We start from the raw sequence: 17742 nt of genomic DNA, 5'->3' as shown, positions 1-17742 counted from the left end.
ACATTGGTTGTTGGATCTTTGATACTCTAATTATTTTCTTAATTGCAACCATTTTTATTTGAATCTAATTATGTGTTCAAATGCTTGGTTGCTAACATGGCGAAATCCCTAGCTATCATGTTGGGTATGCTACATGACAAGAAAAAATTCTCACCTAGCATAGAGTTGCCGCAATTCGAAAGGATAGTGAATACACCTCTTGTTAGGGTACTTCAGAGACTTTGTCTCCCGTAATCCTTCCGAGTGTGTTAGTGGAAATTTTTATGCTCTTTGCAATCATGTGGAGTGTATTTTAGTAGAAATCACATGTTTATTTTGTATTCAGATTAGGGATAATCTCTCTACGGGGGAGATTATCTACTTAAGAGATTGTCATTAGCTCACAATAAGGTTTCATAAAGTGTTAATGTAATTGTGTGGATGTCTATATCAACTCTGCACCTATTCAGTTACTCTTTGCTTGAGAAATCAAGGTTTAGTATAATTCTAAAAATCTTTTGATTCAAATAAAATTGCATTTATAAACAACCTTTATTCTGCACTTATAACCCTAGAGGGATGCTATGCCCGAAGATCGCTTTCTTCCTTGGCTTCTCTCCTAATATTTTCCATAATTTTTGTTTTTATTCTCTTTTTTTTTGCACACACATCATTTGATCATCCAGGGATTTTTTAAGTAAGGTTATTATTATTCACTTTCTTCCTTGTGGACCGACACTTTTCTTTTACACACACTTTATTACGCGATCGGCATGTACACTTATGTCTCTATCAAGTTTTTGGCACCGTTGCCTAAGAATATTAGTGATACTAGGAACACTTCAATATTTGTCACTTTAGCCATTTTTTTTCTTTCTTTGTTTTTTTTCTTTTCTTTATCTTTATTGTTTTCTGATTCTTTTACTTTTGTTTGATTTTGGTGTATGCCACCAAAGGGTAAGTCAACAAGACTGGTAGAAAGTGAGAGCAATATAGAAAGAGTGATTGGAACCATATTGAGAACAACTTTAATGAATGAAATAAGATCTTTGATAGTGAGTATTGAGGAAGGGCAGTTGGATACCATGCAAGATCAAGGGAACCAATATAGGACCCTTTCAAATTACGCTCGTCCCACTCTTGATGGCTCTCAGTCAAGTATAGTGCGCTCACTAGTTGTTGTAAACAACTTTGGGCTCAAGCCTGCATTTTTACAGATGGTCCAAAATTTAATATAGTTCCATGGGATACCAGACAAAGATCCTAATGGTCAGATAGGAGTATTTCTCAAGGTATGTGATATGCTAAAAATTAACAATGCCTCTGACGATGTAATCAGACTTCACTTGTTCCCATTTTTATTGAAAGAAAGAGCCAATCATGGCTTTAGGCTCTCCCTAAAGCATCTATCATGACTTGGGAGTAGCTTGTCAAACTATTCTTAGCTTGTTATTTCTAGCTAGGAAGAACAACCAAGTTGCATCAGGAGGTTATAGCTTAAGTTAGACATTGAATTATTATTTGAGCGGTGGGAGTGATTCAAAGACTTTTTAATCGAATTCCCGCATCACAACCTTCCCGAATAGATGGAAGTTCAGATTTTCCATCAAGGCCTAAATCAGAGTAGCAGACAGCTTATAAACTCAACAATGGAAGGATCACTATGCTGTAAGATCCCAGAGACAGCCAATCAATTGATAGAAAAGATAGCCATGCACAACTATTAGTGGAACTCGAGAGACAAGTCAGTTGTGAAGCTAGTCCAGATGATTGAGGTTATTTAAGTTACCATACTAGCAGCCCAAGTAGAAGTTTTGAGCCTAAAGATTGACAACTTGACTACTCAAAAGTTAGCTACAGTCATGGCATGTAACACGTGTGGGGGAGGACATGTCTTGACGGATTGTTCCCGTATAGAGGCGGCACATAGACTCGTCAAATAGGTAGATTTCATTGGTAGTGCCCTCTAACAACAAGGGAACCCCTACTGTGGCACGTAAAATCTAGGATAGTGGAATCACCCCAATTTCTCTTAAGGAAATCAAGGGCAAAGATGTGAAATCCCGCAAGTGCACGAGGTTATGAAGTAATACCCTTATTTTCTCTTTACTTGTTGTCTAGCCTACAAATTCAAGTGCGAGTGTTCTAAATCACTAAATAGTTAAAAAGAACTAAAGAAAAATGCCTATACGACTAGGTGAATGAGTGGGAAACATAGAGAAGAGGATGGTCATGGATGTGGATTCCCTTCGGACTAATAATGCTAAAAGAATGCCAGGGTTACAAAGCAAAGGTAATTTGGGCCAAGAGAGTCCTTAAGTACATAATCCCGAATCCCATGGTGATTACCCCTAATCTCATACAAGTATTGGCTCGGAATTCCTTCCGATCAAATCCTCCTTTGATTGCATTAATTGCTTGAGTAAACATATTTATTTATATGTTTTGGATGTATTGAGCATCATTTTTATCATGTTTTATGTCTCATAAATTATATTTGATGTTCCTTTGTGCAAATAGGGTTGTGAAGGCCTTTAGAGAAGAAAAGGAAGCAAAGATAGGTTATGAAGGCACATTTTGGGAGCCTTTTGTGCAACATAAGGATCAAGACACAAGCGGAGCTTATACACATGAGGGTGTGTGCCAACTTTCAAGAGATTTCAAGCTAGATTGTGAGTTGGAAGGTCACAAAGACAGTCACACCCCTATGTCCCGACTTGTGTAAAGACTATAAGAGCCTTTCTAATGATGATTAGACGACAAGAAGCCTCATAACCTATACCAAGGATGTGTGCCTGTCCATGTGGCCTCAAGAGAAGAGTGTTGAAGCTTTGTTCATGAGGAGCACTATTCATATGACCGGGTGAAAATTCCACCTTGTTGTGTGGGCAATTCTGCAACCCACACAAGCTCGTGAAGGTTCACATTGTCATGTGGAGGTACGTGACAGTGTGATTTTAGGTTATAAATAGCCGATTTGCCTTATTCTTTGGATATCTTTTGTGCGGCTCTTGAGCTGTATGACGGATAGGGTTTGAAGAAGAGGTCTTTGTGGCTTAGGAGATATTTCTTCACTAATTTTGATCGATTCCTCCTCCGTCATAGAATCAAGGAAGCCACAGGCGACCCTAGCTTCATAGTGGATTCCATCAAGACGTTGAAACTTTCCATCAACGCCATCAGTTCAGGTATAGGGCGGTTTAATTCTATGGCTTTTATGTACTTTCATTCATTGATGGTTTGTTTTGTATATTACTCCATGGAGAGCTAAACCTCTAGAGGATATTTGGGCTTGTGAACCCTAGGATTCTAATATTGTGTCGATTTGCTTTATATTTCTATTTAATCCGAGTTTAGTTGAGTTTTAATCTTGTTTGCCTAATGCTTGCTTGCCTTATTGATCTTATGGTTGTTTGGTTTGCATAATTTGTTCATCTTGGTGAGAGAGAGGTCTTTATTAGGATTAGAACCTCAAGATTGAAGAGGATTGAGAGGGTGAGTCATGAGATATTTGAGCATCCCCTTTACCCCCTTTTGGTGTACTCTATCTCCATATTCCCTAAGCTCTAAGCTACCATATGTGGTGTGAGGTGTTAAGATTGAGAGATTTCTCAACCAGTACCTCATAGGGGGTTAGCTACCTTTCACTTAGAAATAGGGTTAGGTTTATTCTTAGAAATCTGATATACCCTTTGGAATCCCTACAGTGCTATGCGGTCATATATGGTGTGAGGTGTTCAGACTGAGAGATTTCTTCACCGGGACCTCGTAGGGGACCAGTATCAGCGATCTAGAGATAGGATCTGATTATTTTTGGATTTCCACAACTTAAGCTACTCATTCTAGAAACACTTAGCACACCCGATACCTAATACCTAAATCCTAGGAGGAGCATTGTCCGAATACCCCACTTTTACTGATTGAGATCTCCCTCTATTTTACCCTTACATATTTATCTTTGGTATTCATTTCTTTGCACACTAGATCATCACATCATCTCATTCATTAGGTTAGATAGCAGAGAAATAGTTAGTACTAGTAGTCTGTTCCTTGTAGATTTGACCCGTGCACACGCAAGGGGTGTGTCACCAAGGAAATCTCTAATTAGGGTCAAACACACATCTAGGTTCATCCCTAATGGTTGGAGGGGTACGAAATACCCGAATCTTTTGATGTATTTGTATGTAGATCCATTTCAAGCTAGGTGAGTCTAATACAGGAGCGTATCCGACGCATCCAAGTACAACCTAAGAATTGAACCACAGAGTTCTCATGTAATTCAATGCATCAAAGAACACAAAGCTTGAACCACAAATCAAACCAAATACATTAAAAGTAAACAAAGCATTCAAACAAGTAAGTTCGCCCCAAGGTTCACCGGCATATGGTGACCTTGGGGTTTAGCTGTCCATACAAATAAATACAAGGTTCAACACTAAGGGAACAACTACAATAGGCATAACAAAGACTCCCTAGAAGGTTAGAAGTGGAATAACGAGTTGGATAGTGTGGAAAGCTTCCACAAACACCGCAATAAGGGTGGCTTTCTTCATCGTCTTCAAGCTTCTACAAGTGAGATTAAGGGTGAGTCTTGTCGGAGTATGCTTCTTCCATTGATTTCCACTCCAAAAATGCCCCCAATTGCCATTCTTTACCTCAGATCAGGGTTGGGAGGTTGGAGAGCTCAAGGAAGAGGAAGAAGATGCCCGACAAATGCCCTTAAACCCCTTTTAAAGGTCTTCTCAAGATAGCTTCACAGCCTAGATTGCTGGCGCAAGGATGCCCGTAAGCCATTCGGGATTTTTGCCAAAATTTTTGTAAAGTTCTACAGCAACTTTGCTACACTAATCTACTATAATATAAGTGCGCAAATTCTCCAGCTGGCTTACGGGCATCTTTATGGCCGTAATGTTGCCCGCAAGGAAAAACCGAGGCTTCACAAATCCTTCATTCTTTTATGCTACAATGTTTGCTACAGTCCCGCTACAATACCCGAGGCTCTAAAATATCATTTTCATTGCCGATTTCTTCTTGAATTGCGTCGTCAAGCTAACCTAGGCTTCTTTGAGGCCTGTGACACAAAAAGAACCAATTAAGCCATAAAAGGGCATCGATTCATCAAAATACACATAAATAGTGTGAAAACATATATGTATAAAATACACACATTTAGGAGTTTATCACGCCGCAAAAGAAGTCCCCGCTAGGACTTTCTCCTCACCAGCCGAATGATAAAAGACCTACATTGGAAAAAGTACTTACTCGGTTTATTCAAACCACGAATGTTAAGTTTTAGCAGTCCAAAAATTGATTCGAGAGCATAGAGGCATCGATGAGAGACCAACAAGCTTCTCTTCAAAAGTTAGAGAATTAGGTGGGACAGATAGCTAAACTGTTATCCAAATGTCCTCAAGGAAGTTTGCTGAGTAATGTGAAGCCAATTCCCATGAGTATCTCATGGCTATCACTCTTCAGAGTGGTAAAAAGGTGGGGATGGATTGTGAAAAGGTGATGGAGAAGGAAAAGGAACCAGAAATTGAGATTGTTGAGAGTCAGGCAAAAGAAGAAGAAGTTATTCCGAATCTTGAGAAGGGAACACTACCACCAGTAAAGGAGTATGTTCTTCACCTCCCATACCCATCAAGATTAAAGAATGATCATATGGATGAACAATTCAAGAGGTTTCTAGATTTGTTGAAGCAATTACACATTAAGGTACCATTTGTTGAAGCCTTGTCTCGAATGCCAAAGTATGCAAAGTTTCTCAAGGACCTACTAAAAAACAAGCAAAAATTTGAAGAGGTGTCAATGGTTACATTGAGCGAAGGGAGCTTGGCGTTGCTTTAGAATTGACTACCTAGGAAACAAATGGATTCCGGGAGTTTCATGATCCCTTGTAACATTGGTGATTTGTTTAATGAAAAAACCCTAGCAGATCTAGGTGCTAGTATAAATGTAATGCCTTACACCATGTTTAGGAAATTTAGACTTAATGACCTTAAGCCAACTAGGATGACCTTGCACCTAGTGGACCGCTCCATTAGGCATCGTAGGGGAATCATAGAAGATGTGCTGGTTAAGGTTAAAAATTTATCTTTCTAGTAGACTTTGTGATTTTAGATGTAGATGAACATGTTGAAGTGCCCCTCATTCTTCGTAGGCCTTTCCTAGCCACCTCCCAAACTCTAATGGATTTTAGGATTGGTAGGATGACACTTAGGGTTTGGGATGAGGAAGTTATGTTTACTTTATCAGATCCATGAAACATCCTTCTACTTTTGATGATACATGATATTTAATTGATAAGATTGATTCAATTGTTGATGAATGCGTGCAGGAAATTTTGCACAAGGAACCTTTTGAGGAGTCATTGGATGACCCTCACATTGAAAAAACCACCCCTTTGGTCACACTTATATTAGTTTGAAGAAAACACGAGCAAAAAGCATTGGCGCGAGGTCACTTCCCTTAAAAAAGGCAAGAGAAAATTTTCGCCCAAGAAGGTAACCCCGAGTCAATCAACTTTGTAATACCCTGAACCTTTGGATATTTATTGGAAAAATATATTCAGAGTATTACTACAGTGGTAGTAAAATTTTTCTACAGAGTAATTTTGTTGAGAAACCAAAGTGGGAAAATAAGGACTTAAATGTAAAAGTTTTAAAAGATTTTGGGATAAAGAGTAATAGAAAAAGGATTGATATGAAATATTTCTGGAAATCAAGGACTGAAAGGTAAGACGGTAAGGATCGTTTTGAAATATTTTGTTATAATCCAGGGACCATTGGATAATTTGAAAGGACCGTTTGAGAATACAATTTCATAATTCAGGGACCATTGGTGAGTTTTCTAGCGACTGTTTTGTAAGAAATTATATTTTGAGGGACTAAAAGTAAATTTCGGCTGAAAACTTAAGATGGAGAAAATTCTAGATTTTGATGGTTGTTCATCTTCTTCTCCCTTCATCTGCTACAGTACCCCGTGAGAGAAAAAAAAAATATATGAAAAAATGAGGAGAAAAATGGGAGATTTGAGGTGAAGGATCGGAGATCGTCGGAGGGAGCTCGCCGGAGGAATGGCTTGGCTTGGTAAGGACCTTTCTTTGTGTTGTATTTGGCATGGATGTATGTATGCATGTATATATGTATATATTGTTGATTTGATAAAGATGATGATGGATTTGAGTAGGAAAAACATATTTAATGGTTATAGATGATTATTGCTTCAAGTTGTTTTAGAAAAACCATTGTATTTGAGTTGAAATTGCTTGAAATGGATGATGAGATTTTTCGGTTTTACTGTAGTATTACTGTAGCACCGAGATTAGGGTTTGGTTTGGCCAATTAAGTTGATGATGATGATGATTAAGGTGTTAATGATGATGGTTAGATTGGAATTGGCTGAGTTAGCCAAGTTGATTTGGTTGGATCAAACCAAGTTAGAATTGATTTGGTTAAGTTGAATTGCATTGATTGAGTTGGGTTTGATTTGGTTGAGTTGAATTGAATTGATTGAGTTGAGTTTGATTTGGTTTAACCAAGTTCATTTTAATTGAATTGGAATTGGGTTTGGATGAGAATTGAAGTTGTTGGGTTTAATTGAATTGATCTGGTCTGGGTTTGATCAAATCAAGTTGAGTGTAGTTGGACTTGAATGGTTTGGTTGAATTAAATTGGTTGAAGTTGATTTGGGTTTGGTTTGGATGTTGGGCTAAGGGTTTTGGGCCGAACCAAGTTGGTTCAATAGATTTTGTATAAAAATTGAGTTGGTTCAAGGCTGGTTGGTTTAATTAAACTTGGTTCAGTGAAATTGAGGTTGGTTCAGTGGAATTGAGGTTGGTTCAGGTTGGTTCAGAATGGTCTATCCCAAATTGAGTTGGCTTAAGTGCAATTGGAGACCAGTTTGATTATGCAAGGTCAGGTTTGAACCGATTGGAGTGAGTGGGCCAATTAGAGAGTCGGTTATTGATTTTATGCATTTTCTGATTGGGTTCAATTTTGTATTTAGTTGTCATAATTATTTATTTTTATTATGTTATCCTGCTAGGTGTTGATTAGGCTTAGGAGGGAGTTTCAGGTCTAGCAAGGAACCCAAGGGAGACCAGGTGAGTTGATAGTGGCTATTATTTAAATTATTGTATAATTATGATTATTTTGGAAATGATGGTTTAATTATAATTATTTAATTATTATTATTTTGAAATAATTATTTAATGGCTAGTATTCTGGAAATGATGGTTTAATCATTTCATTTTATTATGTCTAATTGCGTATACTGTTGAAATATATTTATAACCATTTGCCGTTGATGTGCCATGACGATCGTATTGATATACATGATTTTGTATAATTATATGTATTTTAAAATAGTGGTGATTATTTTGGAAATGATGGTTTAATTATAATTATTTAATTATTATTATTTTGAAATAATTATTTAATGGCTAGTATTCTGGAAATGATGGTTTAATTATTTCATTTTATTATGTCTAATTGCGTATACTGTTGAAATATATTTATAACCATTTGCCGTTGATGTGCCATGACGATCGTATTGATATACATGATTTTGTATAATTATATATATTTTAAAATAGTGGAAATACACATATATATGATTTAATTATTTGATTCATGTATTTATTTTTGATGGGTACATATGCTTTGATTTGGAATGATTTGTGGAACCATGTGAGCATATTAAAATGTTTTATCGGCATTGTTTGTGGAATTGGTTTTCATTCCTGGTATAGGAATGGTATCATGGATCTGGATTTTGCTGGTATTATGCATTGTTATACTTTTAGCATTGCCTTTGTGGAAAATAATGTTTATTTCAGTGATGTGAATGCTTGGCCTGAATAAGGATCCTGTGATATGATTTATACCGATTGTATTATTGTTGTATCTACTTGATGGTTTGGACGGTGACGGTGGGCTAAGGCCTGACTACTGCAGTAGTGGGTCCCCACGGGCCAGCCTTTAGAGGTGGCGTTGTGGACCTGGGTGTTGATTTCTACGAGGGCCAATTCAGGTGGGAGCGTAGAAACCTGACTAGATATTGATCGGGTAGTCGGGTGTCACCAACCGGTGAACCGATGGGTCAACGTTAAGGACATGAGTTCCTTGACGGCTCTAAACCTAGCCGCGGCTACGGCGAAGGTTTAGAGAGTTTTCTAGACCATGTTATGCTGGGTGAGTGTTGGGTATTGCTTTATTTTGAATTTGAGATTTATGTTATTTTTGAATTGTGATGAGGGCAGTCTCTCTCAAAATTTGTGTTTTCTGAGAAAATCGAATTGATGTTGATTTCTGTTGAATTTCAGTTTCAAAAGCTCTTTAAAGTTGTATTTTTCTAAAATTCTGGTATTTGTAAAAGTTGGGAAAATTATTTGAGAAATTGATCTTTATATGCTTTATGTATATTACTTTTAAATTATTTGAAATTATTGAGCCACTATAGACCAACTGAATGTGTTGTAATTGCAGGAGAAGGACCTTAGTAGATCACTGTTCGGCTATAGAGCTAGTCAGGGTTGAGTCCATGATCGCAGTGGGTCCCCCCTTTCTTTCTTTCTTGTTATTGGTGTTATGATCTTGTAGCGGTTGTACCCGCAAATTTGAGTAGTTATACTTGTTGTATTTATGTATTTGAACCCGTAGTTGGTGTAAAGTTGTACATCGAAATCTGTAAGTCTGATTTTGTTTTAAAACAGGGTGTCAGTTTCCAGTTAAAAAGGAATTTTTAACTGATGGGTGCCACATTTACCTCGGTAGAAGGGTGGGTGTGACAAACTTCATTAGTAAGTTCCTTATTTTCTCCAATCTCGTACTTTGGCACTATTTTGGAGACATATTTTTTGGTTATGACGAGTGCTTATCTTTTAAACCTCCTTGACTTGTGCATTCTAGGTTTATCAAGCTCGTGGCATTAAACAAGCACTTCTTGGGAGGCAACCCAAGAAAAAATTTTCACATTATTGTTGAGTCGAGTCTTTAGTTGTAGTTATGTAGTTTTGTTTAAATTTGCAATAAATTTCTTGGCATGTCTTGGATTTTTCACGTGTTGGTTGGTTTTTTGCCTTCTTAGACACCCATTTTGTGTTTTTCAGGTCATATTTGTACTTGAGATTGAATACAGGTAATAAGGAAAATTCTGCTCAGTATTCGAGGACTCTTATGGGCTGTTTACGCCCATAAGTATGGTCATAAGCCTCAAACAGATAGTTTTATAAGCATCTTATGCCCGTAAGCCACCCCGCAAGGGAAATCCAGAGAGTCTTATGAGTGCACTAAAGCTTGTAAGTCATGATGAGCATACTTTAGAGGTTCTTTATGAGTGACTTATACCCGTAAGTGAGTAACAAGGACCCCCGCAAGTGCACATGTTTGTCGATTAATAAATTCTCAGGTGAGTGGGATATCGTATTCACGGGGTATAGGGAGAAAAATACTAAAATTGCTACTTAACCAAGTGAAGATGAACAATGAGTGTGTTGATAAGGTGTGGTGTAAACAAGAGTAAAAGAAATAAGACAAAGAAACACAAGTAGGTGAGAGATAAGGCAATCGATAGAAGTGGGGTACTTGGATACTGTTCCGTCTAAGATAATCGTTTCAAGTGCAAACCAACTATTATGCTTCCTAACTAATACATTAATGAGTCATGGAGATCCTAAGATGCATGGTCCCAAATCTATGGTCAACCATGACTAACTCTACACCAAGTCCCGGTGGAGAAATCAATCAGTCTCAATACCTCGCACTGTGTACAGTTGCAAGATGCTCTAGGGATTCTAAGTGATAAACCCTATTCCTATATGTAGACCTAACCCTTTGGTCTAGGCAGAAGGTCCCTAGTCATAATTAAGCCCTAGGTGCTAAAATCACTTCAACGCTTCACTTTGTTGCCTTTGCAACTAAGCCCCAGCGGAAGGTCATCCCTTAGCCCGTTCACTCTACTATGACTACAAAGAACTCTTGGAACGTGGAGGTAGAGTAAATCAAATCAAAGGGGAAAGGAGATGCTCTGCAACCTCTCGACTCACCCTCTCAACCCTCTCCAATCTAACTTTATTTAACCATCATGGCATGTCACCCATACACAAAGGTTACAAATATAGACTCTCAACCCTAGTGTCACTCTAAGTGAGAAATCATTCAACAAGCATTCAAGATTGGAACTCAATTAAAACATTAATAAAGGAAAGCATAATAAAAGGTTTAAAGAAATAATAGCATCCTAGGGTTCACAAATCCAAGTACCCACTAAAGGGTTTAGCTCTCCATGGAGCTAGTTACAATCAACAATGAAATCGAATGTAAAAACAAGTAATCCATAAAAAAAAAAACCCCTCGGTATTCGTATCGATGGTCTTGTGGAGTAGTTGAGTCTTCTCCAAGGGTTCCCTTGTCCGGCCTAGGGCACACCTCGCAAGATCTATACCGACGAAAGCTCCCCCAATAATCTTCTTTCAAGTGAATCACAATATTGAATCCTTCAAACCACTCCTAAGACGTGACAAATGCCTCTCGAAACCTTAGCCAACGGTCTCCCAAACGATGGAGAGAAGTGGAAGAGAAGAGGTGAAAAAGATCCCCCAAAATCGGGCTAAATCGCGGCTTAAATAGAGCTGGAATCGGGCATCCACACGCCCCTGTAGATGTTTACCACGTGCCTGTTGAATTTCCACACGCCCGTGTGGATTCTCTGGAAATCTCATTTTCGGCCGGCTGTGAACAGTAACTGCTACAGTGACCGGCCAGGACACTCCCAATTCCACACTCTTCATTGAGGCAACATAAACGGGCACACATTTATGCTATAGATTGCATGTCTTCTTCAATCAAAAGCTTCATTGGTGGAGATCTTGTCATTAATACATGAGTTGGGATGTGCAAATGTGACTGCCTTTGTGCCCCTCCAATCCATTGTAATGACTTTAATTCCTGGAGGTTGGCACACATTCACGTATCTTGGAGTCCCACTTGTGTCTTCGCGTTTGTTCCTTCCAAGATTGCACCAAACAATGTGATTACGATCTACTTTTGGCTTCTTTTCTCAATACTTAGCTTCACAACCCTATATGCATGAAACTAACACAAATGCACAAGTATTAGCGCTAAAACCTGATAAAAGTAATGCTCATCATAAGGAAAGAACACTTCGCATTCTTATCACACAAGCACTTATCAATGAGGTTGTAAGGGTCATCCATAGCATTTTATGGGTATACCTTAAACCCTTAAGGCATGTAACCTCCATGGGATATAACCTAGGTTCCTTAAGGGCACATTACACCTGTAAGCAAGATCGTAAGAGCAAGATAGAGAACCTTACGGGCTACAGTGTAACAACACTCATGGTCATAACTTACGTTGTAAAAGAAAAGTACCCATATAGCACTTACAGTGTAACAATGCTCCTTGTTTAAGAAAATTTCATATTATTGTGTTCTAAACATCGAATTTTTCTCTTACAGAATTGTCAAAGCAAAAAAGGCAACTTCTGGGCCTAGAAAGAGGAAGATACCTGAGGCATCGACCTCGGGTACCATGGTAGAGGAGGCGATGATGACTCCCCCGGTCCTTTCAACCCCCACATTCGCTAAGGTTCACTTCCGAGAATGGTTCGCCCGCTTTAGGATGAAGCGGATTGGCAAGTCCCATACAGTGGATTAGCCTATTCTTGCTCAGCTAGGGCTTGAAGAGGAGATTCTGGGGATATTCTAGAGTGGCAGCTAGAGACGACTCTTTTCCTATGTGGAGCTGACGAGATAGTACTCTCGAGGTTTTGTCTACGTTCAAGGTGTAACGAGGACTCGTGGGACTTGACAAGTTCCATCCGATTCTAGTTGTTTGGGGAGCAGCGGCGAATGTCATACACTAAGATTTCCCTACTGTCGGGGGTGTACAACACGGACTACACCAGTACCCTGCAGTACGAGCTGCTGATCATCGACTTCTCTCCGGGTGTTACTGCCAAGTAAGTGTGGTAGCTTGAGCGCCAACAGACTATCTTGGTAACACAAGCAAGACTCAAGGTCAAACTCGGTCGTGCCCTGGACTTGTTTTCCAGGCTGGTCCCTCCTCCAGCTCCAGTTCCTCCAGTATCGACTTTATCACCACATCTACCGACCGACTCCACACCACCAGATGCCACTGAGCATTTCTTCTTTTATTTCAGTTGGTTCTTTCATTTTCAGACTTTGTATTCAGTATTTTGGTAAGGGTTGGCCCTGCCTTTTTTGTATCTGTTTTAAGACTTTTAGTAGATTTCTATTTTCTATTTGGTTATTTTATTTTGCTAAGCTTTAATGTTCTTTCCTTATACTTCCCAGGACTTATTTCCAAGACCCAACATCCTCAAATATAAAGGGGATGCTCACTCGGTCATTTCTTGAACATGAGTGACCCCCACTTGCTAAGGCACTTCAATGGATGCATTAGGCTGATTCCAAAGAGCATTGAACCTTTCAAAGTAAGCCCGGGAAGTAATCGTATTCCACTCACCGTCTATTTTGATTACAGTGCCTTGCATGCTTATATTTACACACATTGAGGACAATGTATGAATTAAGTGTGGATGAGGGGTTTAAGTTTCATTATTAACTCTTTTACATGCATGCCAAGATCGACTTATGATGGAGCATTTGAAATGTAATGAGAGTTTCTTAGTATTAGGGTGGACACATGCGAGTTTATTCCATTCAGAGTTCTATTTTTTTAGTGTGCACACTATTCTTAGCTATTCACCTAATTAGACACACAAATTCTCTATTGTAGCAACTTAGACCATGTCAAACTTATGTTAGTTTATTCACTTTACTTCTTATAGTCGAATTGAGAAAAACTTTTGCAAATTTGAAAGAATTTGTTTTGAAAAAATGAAAAGAAACGAGAAAAATTGAGAAACTGAAAGAACTACCCCTATTAGAAGAGTGAAGGTACTCTCGATAAGTAGGATACAATGTATGCCCTAATGAGGGAAAGAGCTACCTCTTTAGGTGGGTGACATTTACCCTATTTTAGTAAAAGATGTGGAAAGAGCTACCTCTTTTAAGTTCATGATTTTTATTAGGAGCATTTCTCTAATCATGGAACCTCCAATCATTAACAAATATGAATGGGAGAGAATTATAAAATTAGTATCATTAAACTATTATAACAAGTGCATTGGCACAACTGGAGTTACTAAAACTAGGAATGCTTTTTTTCTACTTTTTGCATGACTTAAGCCCTTCCACTTCACAAAGAAGTTGTTTGGTTGGATATAGTTGAAAATGCAGTGGATTTGTATTTACAAATTCTTGTATTTGAAAATTTAGGAGAGTCAAATCCAGTGTTTGGTTGGATGTATTTGTAATGCTGGATCACAGAATTTTGCGTTTGGTTGGAGGGATTTGAAAAACATGTGTTTGGTTCGATGTATTTTTGCCTTGATTACATGTTATGGTCACCCATTGTGAGATTACCCCCACCCTCGTATTATATATAATTAATATATATTATAAAATATACATTTTATTTTATGTAAATATGAATTCAAATTTCAAATATTATGAGTTATTAATATAATTAATATACACTTAATTTATTATAAAAAAATATAATATATTAATTATTTATTAAAATAATTAATATAATATAATATACCAATTAAATTATATTACTAATATTAATTACACTACAATCATATTTTATTTAATATTTTATAAAATGTAATTATAGTGTAATTGATGAGTATACAATGTTCATGTATTTCATATTTATTTGTACACTCATTTGGCATGCATTAGAACCATAATGTGGAATTCGATGCTAAATATCATGTGTTTTGAATTAACAGACTTAGGGTAATGGTTAAAGGCGAGGGAGAGCCAAATGAAGCATTTTAGATCTTAAACGATGAAGTTAGAGCTCTCTCAGCATCATTAGAACAAGGACAAGGCAAACTGGGTGGCTTACGAGTAGCTTACGGTCAACCTTACGTCCATAAGTCTATTCTAGAAGACCTTGCGCGCATGCTTATGCCCGTAAAGGGGATTCAGATTCAATTAGAGGACCTAATGGGAAAGGCTTACGCCCTTAAGGATGCCCGTAAGGACAACCCTGAGGAGCTTACGACCACAGTATACGCCTGTAAGGGCAATCACAAAAAGCAGAAGAGCGAAGCTTATGGTCCAGCGCTTATGGCCGTAAGTCTGATCGTAACAAAATCAAAAGACTGATGAACTCTCCCCAAGTGCATAGATTGTTACCAGTAATAAAGTGATACCCCACTAGGGTAGGGTTGTCAAACCTCAGGAACTGGACTTCTAGTACTAGTTAATCCTCTAATGTCTACTTAACTGAAAACCTGATGAAGAAATTAACTACTATGAAAAGAAAACAAAGAGGTGGAAGAACTAAGTAGACTAGGGTTGAGTATCGATAGCAAAAGACAATACCCCGAGTTAATCCCTAAGCGCCTAAGATACTAACTTGAGTCTAATGCCTACCAAGGTACATTCTAAGATCCTTGTGGTTTCTTAGAAGCAATGTTGCATCTACGGCTATCAAATACTCCAAGTTCTACAAGTATAACTACGGGCTTCATACACGCCAAATTTTACAACTACGGTAATCCACACACTAAGTTTTATACAAGCATCTACGCAAATCAAGCACACTAAGTTATGCAATCTCAGGGCACCATGGAACTGTTACGCCCTCGTGAATTCGTACAAATGAGAGAGAATAACAAGCATAAGGAAGAGAGACATCTAGACTTGTCCCTCTTTATAGAATCTCCTTAAATGTACTTCAAAAGCTCCATGGAATGGTCAACTCCACTCCTCCGGCGTCTCTAACTCACCTTTTGCCTTCTTAGCTCAAGTGGTGGTGGCTGATCATCATTCCCTTGAAAGTTCCTCGACTGAAGAAGAAAACCCCTGAACAAAGATGTTTAGAAAACCCTAAATCTGGGCATTTAAAGGGGATTTTTGGGCTCAACACGGTCTAAGAACAGTCATGCTTAGATCGTGCTCTTCTTGAAACTTCTGAGTAAAAAGGGTAAGTGTTAACCCGAGGAAACCATGGGGAGAGCACGATCGTGCTCCACCTATGCTTAGCTTAAGCACGCCCATGAAATGAGCACAAGGACCGTGCTTCCCCTAAAAGTATAGGATTATCTCTTCCCAAAGTAATCACGGGGAAAAAGCACCACCGTGCTTCGCCTGTACTCTCGTTGACAACTTGGAAATCCCAGATAGAGGAAACAATGGGGAGATGGCACACCCGTGCTCCTCCCATGCTCACATTAGACACTTAGAAGAATTATGTCCTTGATTTCACTCCATGTGTGTTATGAGCCCTAAAAACCTGCAACAGAGACAAACATACCCAGAATACTATCAGTTATAGACAAATGTGGTAAAAGACAAGTGAATGAGTGCATTGGAGATATGCAAAATGTGATATAAAATGCACTCATCAAATACCCCCACACTTGAATCACCTCTTATCTCATCAAAATAGAAAGTACCAAAGTTTAGAGGTATCAAAGGCAGTTAAGGGCAAGATCACAATCACTCAAATAAAAACCTCACTCTTGTTTTAAAAACCTAATAAGTGTGTATACCCTTGAGCTAAGTGTCCCATGTGCCACTGGGTCAACAAAATAACGGAGACTTGAATTTTTACTAAACTAACTAGGTAGTAACTTCATACACCCTGTAGGTGGCCCTTTCTCCAAATAGATCATCAAATGTACACTTATAATGCCCAAAATTCAACTACTCGAGAGCGGCTTTCACACTTTCAAAGTGATGGCTCTTTCTACCACTATTTATAAAATAAAAGAGAGCAACCTGTAGGGCATTCCACACGGAATCCGGCTTCCCATTTTTTTTATACTCAAGTCTCACACAAAAATTTGACCCAAACAGGTTACTCCACAACTAAGGTAAAGATAATTGATCTAGGTTTCCAACTCAAGAGTGAGTAAACAATTGGGCTCATAATAAGGACCTTAACCTGCACAATTCCCTCTAAACTTGAGATTTTCTATCAATAAAATCATAGACTATCCTAGTCATTCGATCACCCCTAAAAATGAAATAAGAACCTTCCCCAAAACTTGAATGGTGCATTGTCCTCAATCTACAAATATAGGCAATAGAGATTAAAGATTGAGAACCAAAATAAAGAGAGAGATTCTTAAGACTATCCTGAACACGGAGAGTGATGTTGCTGCTCTCAACGTGTATTCCATTAGTCAATCTACCACAACCATTAATGAGATAAGACAAAAGATGCATAAGTGGAGCACAATAGTCCAGACACCATAATAAAACTGAAAATGCAAAAGTAAAGTACAATAAATAAACAAACAAAAAATCTCAATTTAGTAGGGAGTATCCCTTACTAACTAAACACAAACAAATCTGAGAAAATATGAAAATAAATACAAGTCCCAGTATGGAAAACTAAAAAGAAAAGTAGCTGTGCAATGATCAAATGGAGTGCTCTCAGAAGAAGAAGAAGCGGCATCGTCAGAAGGAGAAGAAGCAAAATCCTCGGCCCTAGCAACAGTGTCTGTACCCTCCTGAGATGGTGATATGATGGGATAGGATGACTCAGGAGACAAATGAATCCCCAAGTGCTCGGTTGTCTTGGTGGCACGCCACTGAAACCACCAAAATACCGAGACAGAGCAGACAACCTGATCGGTGTGGCTCAAGGAGGGACACAAGAATCTCGGTGGAGAGACGATAGCAGTAAG

This window comes from Dioscorea cayenensis, chromosome 18, assembly GCF_009730915.1.
Source record: "Dioscorea cayenensis subsp. rotundata cultivar TDr96_F1 chromosome 18, TDr96_F1_v2_PseudoChromosome.rev07_lg8_w22 25.fasta, whole genome shotgun sequence".
Taxonomy (NCBI): Eukaryota; Viridiplantae; Streptophyta; class Magnoliopsida; order Dioscoreales; family Dioscoreaceae; genus Dioscorea; species Dioscorea cayenensis.
The sequence above is the reverse complement of the archived record's forward strand: the minus strand, read 5'-3'. Positions refer to the sequence as shown.